Source organism: Mus musculus, chromosome 3, assembly GCF_000001635.26.
Source record: "Mus musculus strain C57BL/6J chromosome 3, GRCm38.p6 C57BL/6J".
NCBI classification, from domain to species: Eukaryota; Metazoa; Chordata; class Mammalia; order Rodentia; family Muridae; genus Mus; species Mus musculus.
This window is the reverse complement of record NC_000069.6, coordinates 101,713,345-101,739,794: the sequence shown is the minus strand read 5'-3', so window position 1 is coordinate 101,739,794 and position 26,450 is coordinate 101,713,345. Positions and strand designations below refer to the sequence as shown.

General features: G+C 44.5%; 1 long non-coding RNA gene across 4 annotated transcripts; it reads left to right on the top strand.

The window, feature by feature from the left end:
* The first annotated feature begins 2,255 nt into the window (after positions 1-2,255).
* Positions 2,256-12,660, top strand: Gm33309. 4 transcript variants are annotated; one of them, XR_867526.1, is made up of 5 exons: positions 2,256-2,292; positions 2,578-2,669; positions 6,350-6,437; positions 12,254-12,458; positions 12,546-12,660. It is a non-coding gene; the product is annotated as a predicted gene, 33309 (long non-coding RNA). The 4 variants fall into 4 exon arrangements; XR_867525.1 differs by having other exon boundaries at positions 12,254-12,660; XR_375918.1 differs by lacking the exons at positions 12,254-12,458; positions 12,546-12,660 and adding an exon at positions 11,712-12,204.
* The last annotated feature ends 13,790 nt before the right edge of the window (positions 12,661-26,450 follow it).

The following is a 26,450-nucleotide window of genomic DNA, read 5'->3' as shown; positions in this document are numbered from 1 at the left end:
TAACATGGGGAGGAGAGGAGAGGGAGAATAGGAAGGAAGAGAAGGAAATGAGTTTCCCTAATAAGTTGAGACAGCAGCTCCCTGGGGCCATGGTGATGGTGAGAGACTGAGAACAGTACTCTCTGGTTCTCAGGCTTGACTTCTTTTCTGCCATGAAGGAGCCAAATGTTTAGCTGTCTTGGCTTCCCATGAGATCAGTTGTCTTTACAGCCAAACCTTCTGGTGGGCATAAGCTTGAGCCAACCTGAGAGAGACCCTGTCTGTAGTGATATGAATAGGAATGCCCCCTATAGACCCATATATTTGAATGCTTAGTCATCAGGGTATGGCACAATTTGGAAAAGATTAGAAGGACTAGGAGGTGTGGTCTTGTTGGAGGAAGTGTGTCACTGGGAGTGGGCATTGAGCTTTCAAAAGCCCAGTCTCTCTCTCTCTCCCTCTTTCTCTCTCTCTCCCTCCCTCCCTCTCTCTCTCTCTCTCCCTCTCCCTCTCCCTCTCCCTCTCCCTCCCCCTACCCCTCCCCCTACCCCCTCTCTCTCCCTCTCTCTCCCTCTCTCTCTCTCTCTCTCTCCCTCTCCCTCTCCCTCTCCCTCTCCCTCTCCCTCTCCCTCTCCCTCCCCCTCCCCCTCCTCCCCCCTCTCTCTCTCTCCCTTTGGTTCAGAATGTATCTCTTAGGTACTTATCTGGCAACATGCCTGCCTGCTGCCACGGTCCTGTCCATGATGATAATGAACCTTAGTTCTCTAAAACTCTCGAACCCTCATTTTAATTCGTTCTCTTATAAGAGCATGTCTGCTCTTTACAGCCATAGAACGGTGACTAAGACAGAAGTTGGTGCCAGAGAGTGGTCTATTGCTGTGGTAGGCCTGGCCATCCTGTTTGTTGGAGAAATATGAAAGACATTTGGAATTTGTACTAGAAAAGCACTTGAACATTTTAAGTGGGCTTTAATGGGCCATCCTAGTGGGCACATGGACATTAGTGGTGCTGAGAGAGATATAAATTATGATAGCCAGCTCAAGAAGTTTCAGAGGAGAAGAATACTAGTAAGTGGCAGAGAGACTGTTCTTGTGGCTGCTTTTGGCCCTTGTCCTAAATATCTATCTGAGGCTAAATTGAAGAGTTTTGGATTAATGGCATTGACAAAGGAAATTTCATGACAGTCTAGTATTGACTGTGTCCGTGGTTATTAGTGGTCACTCTTATGAAAATCTATAATGAAAAGGAACAAGCTGGAGAAAGAGAAGTACAAAATGTAGTTTGAGGTGAAAGAAGCACCAGGAAGTGTAATGCAGCTAAGTCCTTGGCCAAGCCTAATGCTACAAGGAATAAAGGGAGTGGTGACCTCAGGGCAAGACCACACCCAGTCTAGCTTCCAACTTGGGAAAAGCAATTAAAGAAAAGCTTAGTAAAGGAACCCACCTACAACAGAAAGCTGCTGCAGATGGAACTGAAGGAGGGGACCAGGCTCCAGCCCCATCAAGCAGCAGAACTTGGGAGCTTTCAGCACGTGGCTCTGGCTTTAGAGTCAAGAATACAAGGAAGGGGCGTGGAATCTCCCTCCATGACTGAGGAAGTCAGCTGTGTAAGGACATCTCTGCCTGGGGGTCTGGAGATGTCACTGAGTGAAGCTCTGAGGGTGTAGTCTGAGTTGCCCTGGAGACCCCAAGCTATTAGAGATGCCAGAGCAGTGGGATGCCTGCTGAGGAGAGCTGCTAACAGGAAATGGAACCAGCCCAAGAAAGAGAAGTGTGTTGCAGTCAACAAAACTGAAAGGAGTTGGAGATCTGAAGAGTGTTTGACATCAAACATGGAGATGCAGAGTTTGGAAGTTGCCCTGTTGGTTTCCAATCTTGCTTTGGTCTCACTATGCTCATTTTCTTTACTTTTGGAATAGAAATGTAGATTCTCTGTCTATTGTATGTTGGAAGCATGTGGTCTGTTGTGGGAAGCCACATGTGCCGTTGCAGGGTGGCGCTGGCTACTGCTGGCCACCACGCATAAGTTTGGGCAAACAACCAATGTGTAAATATGCAGTAAAGTTTTTTGCCAAAACACTGCCTGGCCCGGGCATGATAATGAGGTATGTTAATGAGGTTCTGTGAGGTACTGAGAGAATAACTAATCAGATGAGGAACATGCAAATGAGGTAGAATGCATAACCAATCCGGGTGTGAGACACGCCTCTCCTAGGCCTATATAAGCAGCACCAGTTCTGGTCTCTTCGCCTCTGCAATCAAGCTCTCCCAATAAACGTGTGCAAAGGATCCTGTTGCAGCGTCGTTCTTGCTGGTGAGTCGGGCGTGCAAGAGTCTGTGTTTTGATTTTGAGTTTACACAGGGTTACAGTTAAGAGGTTGCCATGAAGTCTCTGAAGAAACTTGGAACTTTGGACTTTTAAACAGTGTGTAGACTGTAGTTTACTATGGGGAACCTTGAAGTTGGACTGAATACATTTTTTTTTCATTATGATATAGCTACAAGCCTATGGGAGCCAGGGAGTGTCATGTGGTGGTTTGAATGAGAATTAAGTGCTTTCTATTATAAAATTTGCATTGGTCATGGTGTCTTCTCACAGCAATAGAAGAGTGACTAAGACAGTGTCTCAAAAGGTTCAGAAGGCCAGATGGGAAAAGACCTATTACCAGAACCGACTGGACCTTGTGCCTTGTGAGTAGTGAATCTGGGCTTGCACCCAGCCAATGTGATTCCTGTTACAGCTATCTCCTCCTCTCCACATGCCCACCACCAGCTCCCTCTACCTTAGAGAGGCAGCTTTTTCTGTTTCTCTTGTATCTCAGCACTTCTCCACCAATGCTAGGACAGAGGGGTTTCATGCAGAATAAGGGTTAAGCCCGACCGACAGGTTAACCAAATGGCAGGCAGCCTCCCTCTGTGAAGAGAGAGTGTGTCTGAGATGAAAAAACAAAACAAAACAAAACAAAACAAAACAAAATCACGCTACAGACTTCCTATCAATCATGTCTGTTCTCAGTGGAAACAAGGTCTCATATTGAGGCTTCAAGGAAAACCACTGGAAGACAGGTCCTCAGCTTCTGAATTTTGTCAGAATTACTAAACATACAGAAAACAAGGTGTGGTGGTTTGAATGAAAATGACCCTCATAGGCTCGTAGGGGATGTCACTACTAGGAGCCATGGCATGGCTGGAGGAAATGTGCCACTGGGGGTGGACTTGGGGATTTCACATGCTCAATCCAGTCCCAAAGCCACTCTCTCTTCCTGCTGCCTGCCAATCCAGATATAGAACTCTTGGCTCCTTCTCTAGCACCTTGTCTGCCTACATCTACCATGCTTCCCACCACGGTAATAATGGACCAAGCCTCTAAACCTATGTATATGCTAGCCCCAATTAAATGTTTCCTTTATAAGAGTCACCATGGTCATAGTGTCTCTTAACAGTAATAGAAACCCTAACTAAGACACAAAGCTATTGAATTCCATCTTCCTAAACAGGAAATGTTAACACCAAGGATATATATATATATATATATATATATATATATATATATATATATATATATATATATATATAATGACTATCAGAGCAAGCATGTATATGTGAGCTAGAAAGATGGCTCAGCAGTTAAAAACATAGACTGCTCTTTCAGAGGACCCGGGTGGGGTTCACAGCACCCTATCTGAAAGTGTACTTTTGTAATGCTAGTTCCATGAATCTGACACCTTCTTCTGGTCTATGAGGGTACCAGGAATGCATATGGCACACAAATATCTAGACAGAAAATACCATGCACATTTTAAAAGTATGTTCATAGAAACTGGGTTATAGCTCAGCCAGAGAGTTTTTGCTTGGCATGTTATAAAACCTTGGGTCAGATCCTAGGGAACCATAGGAATAGATAGATAGATAGATAGATAGATAGATAGATAGATAGATAGATAGATAGATAGATAGACAGATCAACTACCCAAGCCATGGAACAAAGAAAGACCTATGCTTGGAAAGGGAAAATTTGCATTTGCTTTGTATCTGCAAATTAGGGTTCAAGTCCTGGCTCTACCCCTTAGATAGACCAGTGCCTTAGGCATCAGTAAAAGTGGGAATTTAACACAGAATAAACTCAGAAACAGATAATCTTCTGTAGAAGTCCAAGAGAGTCTACATGTCAGCGAGTTCAGAGAGTTCTCCAGTGCCAGTGTAAAGGTACTTTGCAGGTGAGAAGGGAATCAGGCAGACCCAGCCTAACACCACCAGAGTCCTGGTGCATTTATCTGGTTTATTGAAGTTTGAAGGCAATCTTAGGGACCAGAAAGGGAAGAGTTTTCAATACCAAAATGAGTTCAGTCTACAACTCAATTCCAGACCTGTCTGCTCCCCACCATCTGGCCGAGTGGTAGTTGAGTGAGTAGTCTTAATCATGAGAACTCCCTGAGGTTCCTAACTAACTAGCTTAGCAATTCCTTACTCTTTAGAATATTCCATAGCTCAAACGAATAGCTAACAGAAAGTGGAACTGCCTTGTAGAAGTCCTGCTGGAATAAAAAGAGCATTGTGCAAAATTAACCAAGGTCAGATGCTTCTTGCAGAGTGCTCAGCACTGAGTGTCCCTGTCCATCCTGGGTTCTTCATGTCTCCTGGCAATCTTCACCATTGTTAACTGGCTCCTCACATCCTTCCAGCTATACTAACCATAAAGATACTTTTCAGCCTAGACTCTCACACTGTGAGTTAATGGGTTTGAAACAATAATATGGCTGCCATAATGGTGTTTTCCATTCTGCAGTGTTTTCAATCTTCAATCCATTTCTATATCTGGTGCTGTACTTCAGCCAGCTGCTCTGACTTGAAGTGAGATTGGAGTCAAGTAAAATCCTACAGGCCAGCATGCTCCGGAAGCTGCAAAGTTCAGGAAGTGCTAGGCATTAAGACCTTCTGAAGCCTGGGTTTCCCTGCTCTGACTCACAGCCCAGCCTGCCCTTCTTAGGCTGTGTGGTCCTTGGCACTGAATGACTGGAGGATCCAGGAGCAGGAGGACATGGAGGTTTGGCAGCTGGAAGATGTTAAAGCAGATGGGTACAGAGACGCAGGGATGTGCAGGGCTATCAGGAAGTGGTAACTAAAGAAGCCACCATGTATCTCTGAAGTTTGTAATTTTATTTACAGCTGTCACCATTCTGTTTAAATAAGGCTGTATTTTAAGCCAACCATATCAAGGGTTTCTTCTAAAACCCCTTTTAATATCTCAATTTCAAGGTATTCCTACCTTTTGTCTGAGTTTTCTGAGGTGTTTGCCTCATTCTCTTATTTCTTCTTCTATTTTGCCTTATATTGTTGCTAGGAAGCAAAGAATAAGCTTTCTATCACTCAAAGCAACTTACAAGCAGGACTCTTGCTTTGAGTCTCTCCTTAGACACCATGCTGTCTATAACTAGCAGAGCAGACACTGCTGTTGTCCCACCTGCCCTTCAGCTCTTCTTTTGTGGTTAAGTTGTTACTAAACACATAATGACCTAGCTAGAGCTACATTTACTGGATTCCTTTGCAGCTAGACATGACCCTGAAGGTTAGTCCATTGTAGAAAGGTAGAGGAAAGGTGAACACTCACTTGAGATTTTGCTTTGTTTTGGTTTTGTTTTTGAAGGGTCTCTCTATGGAATCCTGTGTTCTGGAGCTTTCTATGTAGACGAGGCTGGTCTCACACTTAAAGAGATCCTCCTGTCCCTGCCTCCTGAGTGCTGGGATTAAAGGTGTACACCACCATGCCTGGGTTCACTTGAGACTTTCCCCCCCCCCTTTTTATTAATTCTTCTCTCATACAATACATCTCTACCACAGCCTTCCCCCTCTCTACTTCTCCTTGTCCACCCTTGTCTTCCCTCTTCTCCAATCCCCCATTTCCCTTCAGAAAAGAGCAGACATCCCAGTGATACAAATATACCATAACAAGATGCAACAAGACTAGGGAAAATCCCTCATACCAAGGCTGGACTAGGCACCCCAACTCCACTGTTAGGAGTCCCACACAAACCTCCAAGCTAAACAACAACCACAGCATATATTCAGATGACCTGGCACAGACCCACACTGGTTCTATGATGCCTTTTCAATCTCTGCGAGCCCTACTTAGTTGACTCTGTAGATTGTGTTCTCCTGGTGTCCTTCAGATCTCTGGCTTCTACAGTCCTTCCTCCACCTCTTCTGTGGTGTTCCCCAAACTCTACCTAATGTTTGGCTGTGAGTCTTTGTATCTGCTCCTATCAGCTGCTGGAGGAAGCCTCTCTAATAATGGTTGACCTAGACACCAATCTATAAGTATAGCAGAATGTGACTTTTTTTTTTTTGGTCTGTTGTTTTTGGTTCTACCCTAGGTCTCTGAGTCATCTACATGTTCCTAGCCATTCAGGCAGGTTTGGGCATGGGCTCATTGGTTGGCCACTCCCACAGCTCTGAGCCAAGGTAAGTTTTCCTGTTTACTCTTTTCCTTCCTATGGCCTAGAAAGCAGATGTGGTAGACAAATACCATACCCAAGGGGTAGAAGAGCAACAAGATGGAAAGAACCTGGGATCATAGCAAAGCTCCCTGCCACCCACTACTAATCCTAAATATATACATGTGTGAGAGGAATAAACTAGTGTTTTTCATAAATACTTTGGGATCTTTATATGCAAGTGATGACTCCTAGTAATAGAGGATATGGGGCTTGAACCAGCCATCTTCTGTAACTAGGCAAAGCTTCTAGTGGTGGGACTGGGACACCAACCCAGCCACAAAAACTTTGACCTACAACTTGCCCTGCCTCAAGATGTGCTGGAGCAATGGTGGCTCAGAACAACAAAGTGGAAAGAATCTAGACTCAGATCAAAGCTCCCTGCCACCCACTACTATGCTGTTTGGCCTGGCTTGGGATTTGCTATGCAGCCCAGGCTAGACTCACTTGGACTTCCTCCACCTCTGAGGTTCTGAGATTACTGATGAGGACCCACACCTGACCTTTGACCTTGCAGTGCATCTTTCAACATCACCTGTCTGATTTTCCTAATGGTGTCTCTGATTTCTGTGAAAGGCAAAGAGCCAGGAAAAGAAATGGGAAAGAAGAAGGCAGTTGTTTCAGAGGGTGACTCCTTCAGGGTATAGTGACTAATTTTTGTTTTATTTATTTATTTATTTATTTATTTATTTATTTATTTATTTATCAGAAAATTCAGGAGAGAGTGTTTTGCCATCAAGAGCTGAATAGAGATATCAGGGGAGGGCAGAGTTATAACAAGCAATGTGATTATATGATAAAGATCCTCTGCTGAGCCTGTCAGGTGAAGAGGCACCACAGAGATAAGTAGAAAGTCCTCTTTACCCTCAGAGGGCTCTAGGGAGGAACCATGAAATCTCGTGTGGGGGAATGTCCTGTGATAGGCACTGTAATAGATTCCCATTGTTCTATCTCCTTGGTGCTTCATTTCAGATCCATGTAGTGCTGGTCTGACTGCTAATTACAGCCCTTTTTTCAGAGCCAAAATAATGAGAACATGACCTAGGTCTGGCTAGTGATAGCCCCATTTTCTTGGCCATGGTGGTTTGTCCAAGAACAACCACAGGACTCACACAGGCTGGGCCAGTGGAAGTTCTTCCTTGGGAAGAACTCTAGGTCTTTTCTTCCCTGCCTTGCCAATCAGGATGAAGTCAGCCAAAGGCTCCTTGCAGCCATGGGCTGTGGGTGGAGGAATCAGAATCCAGAGATGAAGAGGGCATGTCTGACTTCTAGGCCTGAGACCTACTCAACTTCTGTGCTCCAGACACACACGAGCACATTATGTTTGCTATGTGAGCATATTTCCTTCTATGCCAACTGATCTGAGTTAGGTATTTGTCACCTGAAACAAAAATATTTCTAATTAAATAATGTAATTAATATGTCACTATCCAAGAGTTTCCTTCAGTATAAGTTTTGAGAGCCAAGCACGGTACTATTTGAACCCATTAAATAAAAAATGGACTTTCTGGCCTGAGGACAAGATTCAGTGGCTAAAGTGCTGGCTAGGTAAACTTGAAGACCTGAGATCAGATCTCTTCACCCATGTAAAAAGCCTACTGCTGTGGAGGAGAGGTAAAAGACACACACATACACACACATACACACACACACACACACACACACACACACACACACATCATGAGATTTCGTGGATCAGGCTGTCTAGTTGAAATGGTAAGTTTCAGGTTCAACAAGAGACTAGAAAAATAAGGGAAAAGTGGTAGAGGAAGACACCTGATACCAAACTGGCCACATGTACACACACAGACGTGCATACTGCCCCCTCCCTACATACAACAGACACACACACACGGGGGGGGGGGGAGGGAGAGAGAAAGAGAGAGAGAGGGAGGGTGGAAAAATGTGGCCGTTTTTCTTACGAAAAAGTTCTTCCTTTTGATCAACCATGTGATTGCAAGGGAACCCATACACAGTAGTGAAGAAAGATCAAATGAAATCAACCAGCTAGTGAGTTCAGCCTCACCCACCCTGGTGGCCACTGGAATAATGTTTTTCTTTCTAGAACTCGAGTCCCCTTCTCACAGAACAGCCCACCACCACCGTGGATACCTCTGATTTTTAGAAATATATATTCACTGGTCTCTGTCACTATTTCCTTGATCTTTTGTTCCCTTTCTGAAAACACAGGATGTCACCCTACCACACACCTCTACCGCCATCTGCATACTTTTAAACTGATCATTCTTTGGATATGGCCGAAGTCTTTTTGCCAAGGCGACAAGGCTACTAAAACATCACCTGACCTCTCTCTGGGCACCCGCCAATGAGAACGTGTCTCTCATTAACCGTGAACCACATTACAGCCACAGTTCTGTTCTACCAGGAAGGAGAATTCCAGATCGGCCAGCAACCTCAGTCCAGACTCTGAGCCTCATACACAAGCAGCCTAAGCTTCCTTCTTTCTAAGTGACTGATGGAGGGAGGGGAAGCAACTACAACTTAGTTGTCATGCAGTACTGTTAACCCATCTCTCATCTGTGGCTTATTATTGTCGTTATTATTGGGTTTGGTTGTTTTATTTAACCTACAATATCCAAAACATCACTTCAACAGGTAGTCAACACATCCTCCCTGTCTCTGTATAGGTCTTCACATTGCCTTCTTCTCCCCTATCTGTTCTAAAGCCCTCTCTGCTTTTTGAGTAGGGCACCCACTTCTGCCTTTCTATGGCTCTTGAATAACCCAGGATAATTTCAACTAAGATTCTTAGCTTAATTACACCCAGTAAAACTTCTATAAGGCTCCAATCATAAATCCCAAGGGTAGGAATGTATCTCTCACTGTCTCAGTCTCTTTCTCCCTCTCCCCCTCCCTCTCTCCCTCTGTCCTTCTCTCTCAGGATTGTGATTCAACACACTATAAGAATCCATTCCAGCTTTCTTCTGTAACCACCAAATCTTCTCATCCTGATTCTAAGCAATGCTTTTTGCCATCAAAAGCAACTGAGCGCTACGGCTGAAAGCAAGCCAGATGTGCATTAGCACCCATCATGGGTAGCCTTAATCATGAACATCATTGGATTTAGGGTCACCACAGAACCACACTTCTGAGTGTATCTATGGGATATTTCCAGAAAGCTTTAATGGAACAGAGAAGATCTACTCTAATGGGGGTGGTGACATCCCATGTGCTCTGGCTCTGGACTCATGAAGGAGAAAGCAAGTTGAGCACCAGCCTTCATTCTCTCTTCATTCCCTCTCCCTCCTGACTGCAGGCACCTGCCACGTCATCAGTTGCTTCACACTCTTGCAACCATGCCTGCCTTAACGTATAAGAAATGCAATTTAAGCCCCCATTTTCTAACACAACCTTACACACCTTAGATATATCAAGAACTACAGTGACCTTACAACTTTGTGTAGAATAATATATTGGAAAGATTCATACTTGGCTTCCATTACAAGTATCATTTCCTCTCACTCTTGCTCTTTTATATCTTTGGTTTTTTTTAAAAGTGTGTGTGTGGTGTGAGTGTGTGTGTGTGTGTGTGTGTGTGTGTGTGTGTGTGTGTGAAGTTGCCCTTGGATACCAGAAGTTCTGACATGGAGTTAGAGTTACAGGTGGTTGTGAATCTCTTGTCCCAGGTACTGGAAACCAAACTCATATCCCGTTCAAGCACAGTATAGGCCCTTAACCTTCAAGCCACTTCCCCAGCTGCAAGCCTGCTTTAGTCGTCAAGATCACTTCTGTTATCACCATCAGATATCACATCCTTCCCTGTTCTCCCTGTTTGACCTGATCTTTCTGCTCTAGCCCAGGCCTTTGGTGACCAGAAAAATCATGACTTGGGGGCGGGGGGGTTCTTCTTGATAGCTACCCTGTTCTCTGTCCCACATGCTTGCCCCTCTCCTAGCCTCTCCTAGGACCCCCTCTCCTTCAGCCTATGGCTGTTTTGGGATGGGTCCAACCCAAGGATATCCCAAGAAGAGAGTCAGGAACCTGATGTAATCATTATGACTATTCAAAGATCATGGCTGAAGCAGTTATGGGTCAGATTCCTTCATTTGTCATTCATTCATTGCGTCAGCTCAGCAGCTGCTGCATGTAAGATGCCATTGTAGCAGGTGTGAGGAAGGGAAATGCAGGGATGACGCCTGCCTCTAAAGTATTTTCAGGTGCTTTCATACAATCCTGTCTTTCAGACTGAGGACAGAATCAAAACCCTACCAGTAGCTCGGCCATTCAGATCATTGCAAATGCCTTGCTGGCTTAGTTCTACATAAACTGCATTCATGTGTGCTAACTCCTCAGAACTAATGCTGCTACCTCAGTGAGGAGGAAACTGAGGCTGGTTTGATCCAGATTCCCAGTCCATAGGCAGCAGTCTCCAGTCCATGGAGAGCAAGTCTAGGTTGCCCCAAGGAAGTCTGAGCTCTTCTCACCAGGCTATAAAGGGCTATAGGTGAAGCTTGTGGGGAGAATGCTTGCCTAAAATCTAGGGCATGGGTGTGACCCCTACCATAAAGAAACAACAACAGAAAGAGATGGTGCTTGCCTTTGCTCCTTCCTGCCATGACCTCTAAGTCATTCTAAGTCCTCAACTGTGGGACCTCACACCCTTTGACGCCTTTGCCTGACTCCATGCCTGAGACTGTGTGGGCGGGACCTTCTTTGCTCTCATTGCTCCTAATTTCCTAACTTGATAGATTATGCTAATGGAACCAAAATATTTCAAACACAGCAAATTTCCAATTCTATTTTAAACTTGGAGGAATTGAAGCTTTAATGGAAAATGCATACAAATTCTATTTAATGAACGTGCTGGCCAAAAGACAAGCTACTTTTATCATTATGAAACATTAATGGAGCAAGCACTATCTTGGAGGCACTGAGCTAGGAAATCTGCAGGAAGGGACTGTACACTCTCTTTCCCAGTGCCACGGTGCATAGAGTTTGCAGCCGAGAACTCAGTGCTCCAAACATTCCAGAAGATTTTCTTAAGAATATGATGGGTCTGCTGGGTATTAAAGGTTTGATTTTTGTCTTGTTTTGTTTTGTTTTGTTTTCAAGACAAGGTTTCTTTGTGTAGCCTTGGATATCCTGAAACTCATATGTAGACCAGGCTGGCCTTGAACTTAGAGATCTACCTGCCTCTACCTCTTGAGGGGAGGCAAGGACTAAAGACGTGCCACCACTGACTGGCAGAGTTTGATTTTCTTCTACTTCTTTTCCTTCCCAGGGATCTTATGGTCCGTCCAAGGAAATGGAGTCACTAACATGAACCAACCTGAAGTTCACTATTGCTCCCACAGCCTCAACTTCCCAAACTTTACAGGGATCACATGCTTTGGGAATGTGGTTAAGAGCCTGCAGACACAGGCTGAGAGGACAGGGTGCAGGAGAGGGAGCAGGGGACAGATGAGAGAAGCAGAGATTGGAAAATGGGCACAGGAAGGGCACAGGCAATAAGTCTACAGTCAGGTGGGTGGGAGTCAACCACACATGGGTCTGGAGAGCAGAAGGGAGGGTGGTAGTGGCTGTCAGGAACTGTGCCTTTTCTCTTTCTGCAGCTTCCCATCTTCTCGGGAATTGTCCAAAACATGAATATCTTGGGTTTGGCTAATTTTTTTGAGGCAGGGTCTCCCTTTACAGTCCACACCAGCTTCCTGTTGCATGTGTCACAATGTTTGGCTTAGAAATGTGTTTTCAGTTACAAAAAAAGTATTTACATGTACAAAAAGCTGTACCAGTGAAAATTTTTTTTTTCTTTATAAAACATAGATCTTGAGAGGAAGATGGCTGATCATTTAAGAGGACTTGTTACCCCGCTGACTCCATCTATGTATGGTGCTTGAGGGTTTTGCTGGATATAGTAGTTTAGGAAGACCTACAGAGTCAACTAATCTGGGCCCATGGGGGTTCAATCATCCAAAGAGCATGCAGAAGCCAGACCTAGACTTCCTACGCATTTGTACCAGATGTGAAGGTTGGTCTTCATGTGGGTCTCCTAACAATTGGAGCAGTGACTGTCTCTGACTCGGTTCCCTGACGTTGGATCTGCTTCCCCCCACAGGATTGCCTGATTGAGCCTCAATGGGAGAGGATACTTAGTCTTGATGTCCCAGGGTAGGGTAGTAAACAAGTGGGAGCTTCCCCTTGGGAGTGGGGGCTCTGACTGGGATGTGAAATGAATAAAGAAGTAAATAAATAAATGAATAAACTTGTTGCTCTTCCAGAGGACCCAACTTTGCTTCTTAGCACCCATACCAGGTAGCTTACAACCATCTGTTACCACAGCTCCATGGAATCGGATGCCTCTGGCTTCTGAGAGCACCTACACCTGTATATATATGTACATGCAGACATATGTACTCACAGGTAATTTTTAAAACAATGCAAACAATTTTATGGTTCTTCATAAACTACAAGTAACTTGTTTCTCTTATTCTCTCAGCAGCCCTGGTAATACTAAGTGATATTAACAATTTAGACCACTACAATTTTGAGGGGTTTTGTGTGTGTGTGTGTGTGTGTGTGTGTGTGTGCGCGTGCGTAGGCTTGTTGTTGTTGTTTTGTTTTGTTTTGTTTTGTTTTGTTTTTGAGACAAGATCTTTCTATGTAGCCCCACTGGCCTATAACCAGAATGTCTTTGAATTTGTGATTTTTCTACTTCAGCCTCCTGAGTGCTAGGATTACAGACGTGCACTACTCATAAATATATAAAAAAAATACACAGAGAGATAATAAATATATGACAAACATGTTTGATAAGACTACTTACCCACATACAAAAATTTTATAATTAGTCTCAAAAAAAAACCATGCTAGAAAACAAATTGTTTTTCTTTCCATACCTTTATCTTCTCTCAGTCAAATGTATTTTTAAATCTAAATCGTTTTTGATTGTAAAACAGCATCTCACCTTAGGATTGGTCCTCTGACTGGTCTTCCTGTGACTTTTCACTCCCAATCTGTCATGGTACCCTTCTCACACCAGTACCACAGATGTATCTCATTGTGTGAAAGCACTCCATGCTCGTGCATAGCGTGGATAGACTGCAATTTATGTAACTTGTTCTCAGTAATCTGTCTTCAATTTTTCAGTTATTAGCAATATTGCATTGCCTTCAAGGATCCAGCAAATGCAAACTCAGTAGATACTATGTACTTGGCCCCAAGGTCTCTGTCTTAGAGACACAAATATTGGGGGTGGGGAATCATGGTCCAGCCAGGTGTGGTAGCACCACATCTTTAATGCCAGTACCTGGGAGGCTGGGGTTGAAGAATCACGAGTCTGAGGCTAACCGAGACCTTACAGTAAGTTCAAAACCAGCTACAGAGAGAGACCTATCTCAAAACAAAGAGTATGCTTTTGATTGTTTTTGTTTTGAGATAAGGTCTAATATGTAACCCAGACTCCTCAGATTGGTATGGAACATGCAACAATCCTCCTGCCTCAGCTTCCCAAGTGTTAGAAATATTGGTATGAATCACCATGCCTAGTTGATTCTATACTTTTGATCTTCAAGTCCTCACTGCAATAACCAATTCCCAAAAGCTGAGTGACTTAATATAAATACAGTCTCACAGTTCTAATAGCCATTGGTGCAAGTTGAGGGCATTCTCTGTCTCTAAAGTCTCCATAGAGGATGATCCCTTGCCTCTAGGAGGAAAAAAGTCATGAGTGTTCTTTCTCCTAGCTTCTAGCAGCAGGGCTGCTGCCCTGGTTGGTTTTTGTCAACTTGACACAAACTTAGACATATCTAGGAAGAAGGAACTTCAATTGAGAAAATGCCTCTATCTGATTGTCTGTAGGCAACACTGTGGCGAATTTTCTTGACTGATGGTTGATGTGAGAGATCCCAGTCCACCTGGGCAGGTAGTCCTGAGATGTATAAAGAAGTTAGCTGAGCAAACCATTGGTAACAAGCCAGTAAGCAGTGCTCCTCCCTGACTTCAGCCTCTGCCTCAGGGTTTATGCTTTGAGTTCCTGCCTGTTCCTTTGATGATGAATATGATGCAGAGATGTGAGGCAAATAAACCTTTCCCTCTCCATGCTTTTGGTCATGGTGTTTTATCACAACAGTAGAAAGCTAAGACAGCTTCAATCTTAAATTCAGGCTGATGTCTTCTCAAGATCTTTAATCCATCTTGAAGGTCCTTCTTCCAAAGAAAGTCACAGTCTCGGGTTCTCGGGCTTGGGAGGTGGGCATATCTTTTGGAGGGGCCACTATCACATCCACTACCTTCCATAAACCCCAGACAATGTCAGCGCCCATCATATAAAGGCTGCACACATTTCGTAGTGTTGATGCAGGGAGTGACACAGGCAGGAGCAAGAGCCCCAACGGCCTCTAAGCCCAGTTTTATGGTGAGAAATCTGATCACTCAGAGGATATTCTGAACACCCAGATTTCGGATTCCTAGGTGTTTTCTAGACCTCCTCCATCAGTTTTCATGGGAGAATGGGTTCCAGATTTCAGTGTCTAACAAGGGCACCCAGATTGTTACAATGTTATACATGATGTTCAGTGCTCTGCTCCGGAGAATATGAAATGGGGCAGCTATCATGATGAATCTTTAAAACGTAAGTCCATACCTACTTTTTAATCAAGCCACAATACCTTGATACATTCATCAAGGAAAGGAAGCAATGTTTACACAGAGACATGTACTCTGGTGTTCAAAGCTGCTTTGTTTGCAATGGTCAAAAGCTGGCAGTGGGCTCAGCATCCACACAAAGCCAGGATCTGCATACATCTGTCTAGCTTCAGTACAGGGGGCGGGGGGGGGGTGCAGAAGGCAGGAATGGCAAACTCTATGGATCTGCTGGTCATTTTGTATATAGTCAAAATGGAAAGTCTCAGCATCAGTGAGAGACTCTTGTTTTTAAAAAAATGGCAAAGGAGCTGGAGAGATGGCTCAGTGTTTGAGTGAGTGTTCTGCTCTTGCAGAAGATGGACGTTTAATTCCCAGCATGCACATCAGGAGGTTCATAACCACTTCTAACTCTAATGTCAGGGTATCCTAGAGCCTCTGTCTTCTATGAGCTCCTGCACTTATGTGCACACGCCCACATACAGATACACACGTGCATATAAGTAAAAATACACATAAGTTTTTGAAGTGAGGAGTTTTAGAGACAGACACCAAAGATGACTTCTGGCCCTGACATATCCATGCATGTAGTTCACAACCATCTGTAATGGGACCCAATGCCCTCTTCTGGTGTGTCTAGGTGACAATATACACATACACATGAAATAAATAAATAAATCTTAAAAAGAGAAACTTTCTGTGATCAATGTCTCAGTTGTGATGGATAAAAATTGGTACCTCGCTGTTCTAGTGGGCTTCCGAAATGGTTAGTGAGCTTGTGGTCTTTTCTGCTGGCTCTTGACAGTAAGGCATTCTCTCCTGCGAACTGTCATATCCTTTTGCTGGTCTAGAAGTCACTTGTTTCATTGTTGGATACCTGCATTTCATCTTGTAATTTGACTTTGAATCTTTTAGCAGCTATATACTTGGAAAAATTCTTCCAATCTGTAGTTTAATCTTTTCATTTAGTCTTGTGGCGTCCTTTCTCATGTGGGGTACTTGTTTCCTAAGGCTCTAAACCAATAAATAGCCACAAGCTCAGGAACTTAAAACAGTAAATTCATTCTCCTATAGTCTTAGCAGTCAGGGGCCCAAGATGATTCAGTGGGCAGCACCAGGGAGTGAGTGGAACCATGTTCGTTCTCTCCCTCCCTTTCTCCCTCCCCCCCCCTCTCTCCCTCTCCCTCTCTCTCTCTCTCTCTCTCTCTCACTCTCTCTCTGTTTTTCATGTGTGTGTCTCAGTCTCTCTGTCTCTGTCTCAGTCTCTCTATCTCTGTCTCCTCCATCTCCTCTCTCCTTTCTCTTCTCTCTTTCCTCCCTCCCTATTCTCCCTCTCCTGTCTGTGTCTCTGTGTGTCTCTGTCTGCCTCTTTACATTAGTTCAACACAATTTCTCACATACTTCACTTTCCATACTAACCTGCCATGCATTCTTACTCCGGAAGCTTTTATAAGTATATAAACTCATTTCTGGGCTCGCTAGTCTGTTCTTTTTATTTACTACCTAGTAATCATCTCTGAGTGTGTCGCATGGACCAGCTGTGCCAGCATCAGGTCATTAGCAAACTCAAGCTTTGATCCAGACTTTCTTAACCAGAATCCGTGATTAACAAGATTCCCATGGGATTCAGAGGAATGTGAAGTTCGAGAAGCCTCGTTTACCCAATGCTTTTGAAGTCTTCATTAATATAGCATTATGTGGAGTACTAAGGTACTCTGTGTTGAGCCTTCTCTTGCTTCTCATATAGAATTCACAGCTTCATCTGAGAAATGTTGGAACTTTTATAAGAATCTAAGTCAATTCATCGTCTTCTTTAGTTCTTCATTTAGTTTTGTCTTTTATGTTTTTCAATAAATTCTGGGTTTTATTCTTTCATAATAGTCTAATACATGTCTCTTTTGTGGATTTTATTCCAGGAACCTTACAGATTTTGTTGCTGCTAAAGGTGGTGTTTTATTATCTTTCTAATCATTGCAAACATTCTGGAATGCAATATGTGCACATTGATCTAGCAACAAGGAAGAGTATTTTTATTAGTGCTCACAATCTTTATATGCATCCCCTCTGCATTTTTGTGTAGGTAATAATATTTCCTATGAATAATAATAGCTTTATTTCTTTTTATCTTAATCTTTTCTTGTGTTAATGCACTACATAAGCTTTCTAGTACTCAGCAAGTTAAAAAAAATAGCCATGGGCTTGATCATAAATGAAAGAATGATTTTAAATCCCTCAGTGCTGTTAGATATTCGTCGTTGAGTTTTGACAGATATGCTTTAAAAGATTAAGGAACTGGGTTCCCCCCACCCCTCTAGCTTGCCAAGTTTTATAAGAAGAAATGGATATCAAATTTTATGGTGTGCTTTTTATTATATCAGTTTCTTTTCTCACTGCTGTGACCAAACACCTGATAAAAATAGGTAAAGGAGGAAGGAGGGTTTACTTTGGCTCCTGGTCTCAGAGTACGTGCCATCAGGGCAGAGAAGGCCTGACAGCAGGAGTATGTCACAGCTGGTCATACTGCTTAGTCAAGATGCAGAGAGAAGAAAGCAGCGGGCGCTCAGTTCACCTTCTTTCTATTCAGTCTGAAGGTGTGTCTTCACGATGAGTCTAAATGATGAGTCTAAATCTCATCACAATGAGATTTGATTGAGAATGAAGATTAACCCTCACAATTCCAGCCTTATCACCTTGACTCCTAAGCCCATATGCTTAAGTCAGAGCATTCTATTCCTTGCATCAAAGTCCTCTTTCTACCTCCTAAGCCCAAACTCAATTATTCCATCTCTAAATGTCTCCATAATCTTTAGAAGATCCGATACTTTTGAGACTCAAGACAACTTTTAACTTTGAAAGCCTGCAATATTAAGAAAAACAAAAAATGAGTTACATACTTTCAATAAAGATTGGCAGAGTTAATGTTTCCATTGCAACAGAGAGGAAGGCAAGAAGAACCAGCTAAGATTTGACCAAACAAAACTAAAACACAGTAAGGCAAGTAGCAAATCCTGCCTGCCGATCGTATTCAGCATCTGTGGCTTGTGATGGGATCTTCTGGGTTCCAAGGCTCCAAGGGACTTGAGTAGACTTGTTCCTTTAGCTCTGCTACCTATAAAATATGGGTCCTCTCTCCTAGACTGGCTTTACTCCAAGCCTGTAGCTTTTCATAGTAAATATCACATTGTTCTGGCATCTCTGAACTCATTGGGAGTGCAGGGAGACAGATTCCACTTTCACAGCTTTGAGCAATAGCTTCTTAGGGATTCATTGGAGGAATACCAACCCTACTAGCACAACCTCTGAGCAGCTATTTGGACCCTTGGCGTAAGACTCTATGTCCATTTTACATTTGCACTTTAATGCCTGAAAAAATATACCATGTTGATGATGTGTTAAGTTCTATTGCCAGCTAAGAGATACACCCTGGCCCCCTTCACCCGCAGCTAGTGATTTCTGTATGACTGGGTGGCCAAATCTATAAAAAACACTTTCCTAGGTACTTGTTTTCAAGTGTTTAGCTCTGGGCTCTCTCCTTCAAATGACTTTCATATTCACAGCTGGAGTGTTAAAGGCATGAGCACTAGCAGGAAATGATTGGACCATGAGGGCTGTGACTTCATCAGAGCCGTTAATGAAATTGATGTAATTTGATGACATCATAGAGATGTGGTCGATATTTAGAAGGGAAAGGAAGGATGGAAGGAGGAACACTTTGGATTCAAATCACAACAGTTCAGAGAAGTTAAGATTTCATAGAAGGCTGCTGTCTTTCCTAACCTGTTAGCTGGACAATAATCCCATTCCAAATGCTATGCTAGAAAAAAGGACTTGAAAGATGCTGACTGTGCTAACTCAAAACTATAACCCAAGTATTCGGGAGACTGAAGCAAGAGGATTGTCTGGGCTACAAAGCAAGCTTCATGCTAGCCTCTGTTAAAGAATAAGACTTTGATGGGACTAGAATCCGGTACTATTAGTTTTGTTAAATAGCTGTGTTGTCAAATTGACTCCTAAATGTTCCTGTTTACATGTGTGGATGTGGGCTGCTCTCAGCCTTGGTCAGAGAAACTCCTCCACCCACTCTGGACAGCAGTCGCCAGAGAGATGTGTAACCAGTTAGAGTACTGAGAAAAGGACACTGAGTGTTCAACACTGAGCGGGACATCTATGTTAACTTCCACTACCAAGGCTCAGGAACCATCAGGGAGGAGCAGGTGGAATGAGTCCATGATCTGGAGGCTGGGAGGTGCACTGTGAAATGTTCTCTTCTGGACATAATTTCACGGCTAACGAGTTCACGGGCTCACAGTAACTGTGGTCACCTACACAAGATAAAACCAGCCAAACTCGAGCATAGAACAGAAAGATGATCTCCAGGTTCCATCCCTTACTGAAGAGTTATTGGCACTGGACAGTTGCCAGGAAGGAAGAATCATTCTTTTATGAGGTGTGGCCACTGGTAGGTTTCCAGTGTTTTAGCAGCTGCCCACACTCAACTCACACATGACAGCGTTAACTGAACTCAGTGGGTTATCAAAACAAACAACAAACAAACAAAAACCCAGAACAACTCTCCCCCTGCCACTGGACTGTGCAGCCTGGGTCCCAGTAGGGACCATGGTGTGAAACTTGCCTTGCAGGGGCGGTGGTCACAAAGGCTGTGCTGACTGAGCTGATGTCTGGAGGATCTGGGAGGTTTGTAAAGAAATTTCAGTCTGAGCAGGCAGCTGGCTCTGTCTCCAAGAGCAAACAGTTTGAGTATACACGGTGCCTGGTGTGAATCATATACAAGCATGGTATCAGTACGGCATCCCACTGCTGCAGGAGCTGTTGCCCAATGAGGGAAGAGGGACGTGGATTGTCTTCTACCTGGCAGAGAACAACTATTGGCCCAAGGACTATGGAAAGACTAAAGCATGTGTGAGTGCCGCTGTAGACTGAACCCTGAACAACTAGGCGAAAGAACCGGAATGCCTCATTGACAAGACCATGAAGATAGACTAGTAGGCATGACTGTTGGTGGTGAATGGCCACTGTTGGTGGATGGCCACTGTTAGTAGATGGCCATCATTGGTGGATGGCCCTCAGCATGGCTAGACTGGCTGGAATCATTCAACTAGGTGCATCCAAGCTCAAATTCTTCAGTAAGACTCACTTTCTCTCTGCCTGGGGCACCTGGGTATCCACGGGAGACTCTGAAAGATGGTCCCATGTGCCCTCACCAGCCCCTTTCTTCTTCTTCTTCTTCTTCTTCTTCTTCTTCTTCTTCTTCTTCTTCTTCTTCTTCTTCTTCTTCTTCTCCTTCTCCTTCTCCTTCTCCTTCTCCTTCTCCTTCTCCTTCTCCTTCTCCTTCTCCTTCTCCTTCTCCTTCTCCTTCTCCTTCTCCTTCTCCTCCTCCTCCTCCTCCTCCTCCTCCTCCTCCTCCTCCTCCTCCTCCTTCTTCTTCTCCTCCAAACTTGTCATCAACTTCTGCATCCTCTAGGACATTCAACCTCCCATCCCTTTAGATCTGTTGTTTGGTCCTAAATCCTGTGCTTTGAAATAGTGTAAACAAAGTTGGGCTGTACCTACTAATGGGTAGGACATTAATTTGGTGGGTGTTAAAGGGAATGTAGGGACAGTTGGCAAGGGGGGGGTAGTTGATCACATTCCATTGTGTGCATGTAAATGATTCTCAGACGTAAAGAAAAAATTTAAGTAAGGCTATCTTAAAACAGTAGCAACAAATAATAATGGCAGTAATTATAAAACCTGAGGAAGATTGAGACCCTCTCAGAGTGTGAGCGCTGTGTAATATGTAAAAGTCCTGGAGCCAGATTAGCTTTTCACAGGCAATTGAATCTGGATATATTACTTAAAGTCGATAAACTTTGATTGCCTTACTTATAAAATTAATATAAAATAGCCTAGTGGATTTTGCAGTGATTAAGAGGCCGCTAGGTATTTCTACTTGAAAAATAAGAAAAATATGTCTCCTCACATAAAAAGAACTCCTGATGGTCCTTGGTTATCAGTTACCTCAGTAATTGATGGACTCCATTACTTTTCATTTCTTGCTTCCAAGACTTTCTTTATGCATCTTTGCCCTCAGGCTGGTTGCCTCTGTTAAGGGTTAGATGCAAAGCATTGAGCATTTGGGCCCCAGCTTCTGGCATCGTTTTGAGGTTGCTAAAGCCAGTCGCTGAGGACAGGCTTTGAAGGAATAGGCCCTTGTGGCTCTAGCCTGAGCATTCTGTGGCCTCACTGTCACTGCCACAGATGGAGCTGCTCTCAGAGTGTGTCCCCTCATGTGATGTATCCAAACCTCTGGAAACTCAGTCAAAATAAGCTTTTCTTCTCTTCAATTGTTTATGTCAGGTATTTCGTCAGCTATGAGGAAATAGCTAATATACCTTTCTAGCTGCAAAATCATCACCAAAACGCCTGTCATCCAGACACTTGCAAGAAGTACCCCTCCTCCCCACCCTTCCCTTCCCTTCCACATTGCCCAGAATTGTATTACATGTCCATATCTAAACCAGTCACTCCAAGAGAAATGAGATTACAGTAATTGGTTTCCACCCCTTCTGCAATGTTCCCGGAGCCTCAGAAGGGACAGTGAAATAGCTGTCCCATTTAGGACTGAAACCGATCATTCTGAGAAATGGAATTAGAGTAATTGTTTTAGTCTGAGTGGGACAGAGCTTTGCATGAGTTACTAGGAAAAGCAATCGACATTCACTCAACATTCGAGTTCTTCTGGCCACAGAGCGGAACTGGAGAGCCTGGTCAGGAAGAGCAGCATCTGCACGGGGTCACTGTCAAGCTTAAAAAGGGCTAATTTTCACTCGGCGCTCAGACAGCTATCGGTGCAGAGCAAGCCCTCAAGTAAATGTGAGCTGCAGATATTTCTCACACTCCACAGTGCGGTTCCAAGGGCAGGCAGTTTTCAACATAGATCTCTCTTGTGATGTCCACTGATGGATGCAAACAAGACATTCACGGGAGGAGTATCAGAGAGGGTGCTTGCTCAGAGAAAGATAATGTAGTGGGAGTGGGAATGGAGAACCTGTTGACTGAGCCCTAGCTGGTGTGGAGAGAGGAATGAAAACATGACAGGTGGGTGGGGGTTGGGGGGTGGGGAGGCAGGTGGGGATACTTCTTGAAAAGATGCAGTCTTCACTTGAGTGTTGAAAGACAAGCAGGACTCACCTGATTCTTTTTAAGGTAGAATGTGAGTATGGGCGTGGCCCAGAGGTTCACCAACACTGAACCTCTGGGCACTTGAAATTTTTGAAAAGAAGTCTGAAGAGAAGGATAAACCTCACACCTGGGTGTTCCCAGCATCCTGGAAGTAGTAAGATATTACAACACTGAATCTTAGGCACATTGATTGATCTTACGCACATGCCGGAGTTCAATAGCTAGAACTCTGAAGAGTTAATAGGAAAAAATCAGCTAGGTGATAAAGAGTGTGCTGGCTCAGCGGAAGACGATAGACTTGAGGAGTGGGCGTGGAGAGTTGGTTGACTGGGCATGCTGGCACAGCTCATCATTTGGAAGACAGAGGCAGGAGGATCCAGAGCTCAAAGTCAGCCTCAGCTATATAGAGAATTTGGGGATAGCCTTGGCTACATGAGACCCTCTCTCAACAAAAACCAAAAGTTCTGTCATGTGTAGCAGCTTTTCTTGTGGGGAAGTGATATTGGGGTGTTTCCGGGGACTTGTGCATGCTAGGGAGGCAAGGGCTCTACCACAGAGCCACCTGCCCCAAGCCCAGCTTCGCCAGTTTTTAAAGTGAAGAAGATTGTAAGATCGTACTTTGAAGTTCCTGTTGAGCTTACTGGAGGGCAGCTAAAGTAGGATGGTGTAAGATGTCAGGCGTGGTGACCAAAGCAACAGAGGGAAGGAGAAAAAAAAGAGAAAGTGAGCTAGATAGGCACACAACTACAATCCCAGCACTCAGGAGACTGAGGCAGGAGGATGGTAAGTTTGAGACCAGTTTGGGCAACATAATAAGTTTTTGTCTCCAAAAACAAATAAAAGGAAAGCGAGGGAAATGGCCAGTGAGCAGTGTGTTTGTCAGTGTAAGCACTGGGGCCTGAGTTGGAGCCCCAGCATAGAAGTATAAAACGCTGGCCTGGCAACATGCACATACAATCCCAAAGGCTGAGGAAGCTGAGACAGCTAGCTAGCCTAGCCTTGTTGGTGAGCCCCAGGTCTCAGTGAGCTGTCTCAGGGAACTCTTCTGTTTCAAAACAAACAAAAATAACAAGGTGTGGGCCAGTAAGGCGGTTGTGTGGGTAAAGGTGCTTTCTACACAGGCTTGCCACATGAGTTCTATCAAAACAAACAAAAATAACAAGGTGTGGGTCAGTAAGGTGGTTGTGTGGGTAAAGGTGCTTTCTACACACACTTGCCACATGAGTTCTATCCCCAGAAACCAAGTAAAGATGGACTAAGAGAACCAACTCCACAAAGAGATCCTTGGCCCTCATTACATATGCCATGACACACAGGCACCCATATATATATATACATACATTACGGACTCATGTGCACGCGCGCGCACACACACACACAGACACACCACAAACACACACTGTGGTGGTTTGGATATGCTTGGCCCAGGAAGTGGCACTCTTAGGAGGTATAGCCTTGTTGGAGTAGTTGTGGCCTTGTTGGAGGAAGTGTGTCACTGTGGGGGTCGGCTTTGAGACCCTCCTTCTAGCTGCCTGGTAGGACAGTCTTCTCCTGGCTACCTTCTGATCAAGATGGAGATTTCTCAGCTCCTCCAACGCCATGCCTCCCTGGACGCTGCCATGATGATAGTGGAGTGGAACCTCTGAAACTGCAAGCCAGCCGCAATTAAATGTTGTCCCTTATAACAGTTGTCTTGGTCATGGTGTCTCTTCACAGCAATGGAAACCCTAACTAAGACACACACACACTGGAAGTAAGGAGAGGAGGAAGGGAGGGAAAGGAGGAAGGGAGGGAAAGGAGGAAGGAACACATGATTAGGGATGATGATGAGAATTCATTTCTGCCTGGGTTTGGAGGTCCAGCCAGCAGGAGGTTCATCTTCAGTAGTTGTGGGAGCAGCCAGCAGGTGCATAGGAGAGAGCCATCTGTTCAGGGCATCAGAGGAAGTGCCACTGTGAGGGAAGGCCATTTAAAGAAAGCTATTTCTCTTGCTTTGCTCCATTTAAGCCACAAGGATGGGAACATAGACCCTCTGCTGTCTACCTGTACATCTGCACACCAGAAGAGAGTATCAGATCCCATTATAGACCCTTGTGAGCCCCTATGTGAGTGCTGGGAATTGAACTCACCACCTCTGGGAGAGCAACAGCTGGTGCCCTTAACCATCTCTCCAACCCCTCATCTGCGCTTTTAAACGCCCCAATGAAAAGACTGATGTAAAAACACTCATGTTAGTAAGAAAGGAAGGAAGGAAGGAAGGAAGGAAGGAAGGAAGGAAAACAAAGAAACAAACAAAAACCCTTTGCTGCTGTTGTCTTTTATTATTTAGATAGTTGCAGACAGCTTCCCAATAGTTCAGGCTGCCTGGAATTCTTAGCTGACAGTGACCTTGAACTCTTTCCCTGACTTCCTGAGTGCTGGGATTCCCAGGTTTGCATCCTCGATACCTGGGCTTGGTAAATGGCAAGTCTACTGGATCTGGTTTCATCAAGTCCAAAAGCAGGACTCTGCACCAGGGACTGCCACCTGCCCAGTGCTACTCAGCTCCAGCCTCCCTCCAAGAACGCAACAGCCGGCTAGGGCTAGAACCTGGGTTTCTACTGCTCCCACCCCAGATGCTCTGTCCTCTAGGTAACTCGGGCAGCACTTTTTGAACTCTCTCCAAAAAGAGGCATCCTGCTGAGACAGAATGTTCTGACCTGCCCCACCTAGAAGATAAAACCACCAGCGTGTTTGCGAGAAAAAGCAAGCAAGGAAGAGGGTAAATAACTTTGCACACACACGTTGGCAATACGAGTTGAGAAGGAAGTAGATTCTAGCCACCCTGTGTGGGGCTGTGAGCCTCTGGCCCTGCCTTGGTTCCATGTCTTTTGTAATGTCTTATCCCATGGGGCCAGCCCCTGGTTGCTCCTGGAGGACCCCTTCCTTCCTATGGAACACTCACGTGGCAGGAACTCCATCAGCAAGGACTCAATTCCCAAGCAAAGGTCACAGCAGAAAGGAAGGAAAGAGAATGAATGGATGAACTGTTTGAGCCAGAAGGCACTAACACCTTTATTCCTCTCCCCCACCCCCAGGACATCCTACCCACTGCTGTGCCCTTCTCCTGTTTCATCCTTGGACAAGACCAAATACTCATGTGTGTGCGCGCACACACACACACACACCACACATACCACACACACATGCACACAACATGCATGCAACATACACACACACACACACACACACACACACACACACAGCATTCACCAATAGCATGTTTCTCTCTTAGGCCTCTATCTCTGCACTCTCCAAAGCAACACAGTGACCACAGAAAGCCCTGTCATGGAAGACAGTAGATAGTCTGCCACCCCTGTCTCCCACCATCTTGTCACCTTCACACTGGCAACAGCCCTGTCTCATTAAGCTTGTGTTTGTGTGGCAGTTCCATTCCTAGATATTTTTGTTCCCACCCTTAAAGAAAGAAAGAACACAAAACCTGTATACTAATGTCAATGCACTTTGTTCACAGTAGCAATCCAAACGGACAAACCATGGTACAACCACAGACTAAAATACTATTTAGCAATGAGAGGAAGGAATTCTTGGATGCGCCCGATAACCGTGGTAGTCTCCCTGAATTATGCAAAGTAGAGGCTGGAACTGAGACAGCGCCACAATTCCACTTAGGAATAGTCTAGAGCAACTACTGCTCGTGGGTCAGGAGACAGATATGGAGCACTCCTGTGACGGCATCCGCATGTGTTCTGTCAAAACTCGGAAAGGGGGGAAAAATGTATCAACATAAAAAACTTAACCAGAAGAGAGAAGGTGAAGGTCTTGTCACAGCAGGCTATTAATCAAAACACGAATTCACCCCACAGCGGAGGGAGATGAGGTTGTTCACAACTCAACGTTTGCTCTCAGTGGCTGCACACAGCCCAGGGAGGCAATGGAGAAGTCATTCTTCGCAGTCACAGAAGCAGCTCCGGGGAGTTAAACAACTTGCCAGCATCACGGAGCAGGCGGTGACAGAGCAACTGTGATTTCTGCTCCTTTCTCTTTTCAGTGTCATTATGCTGTCTGGGAATTTTAAATCTTGTGGATAAAGACAAACAAGAAAACACTCAGTCTGGCTTTCTTCAGTGCCTCCGGCAGAAAAGCAGCCCATCTCCTCCCTGGAGACCAGGACGTGACTCAAACTGCAGGAGGGGCC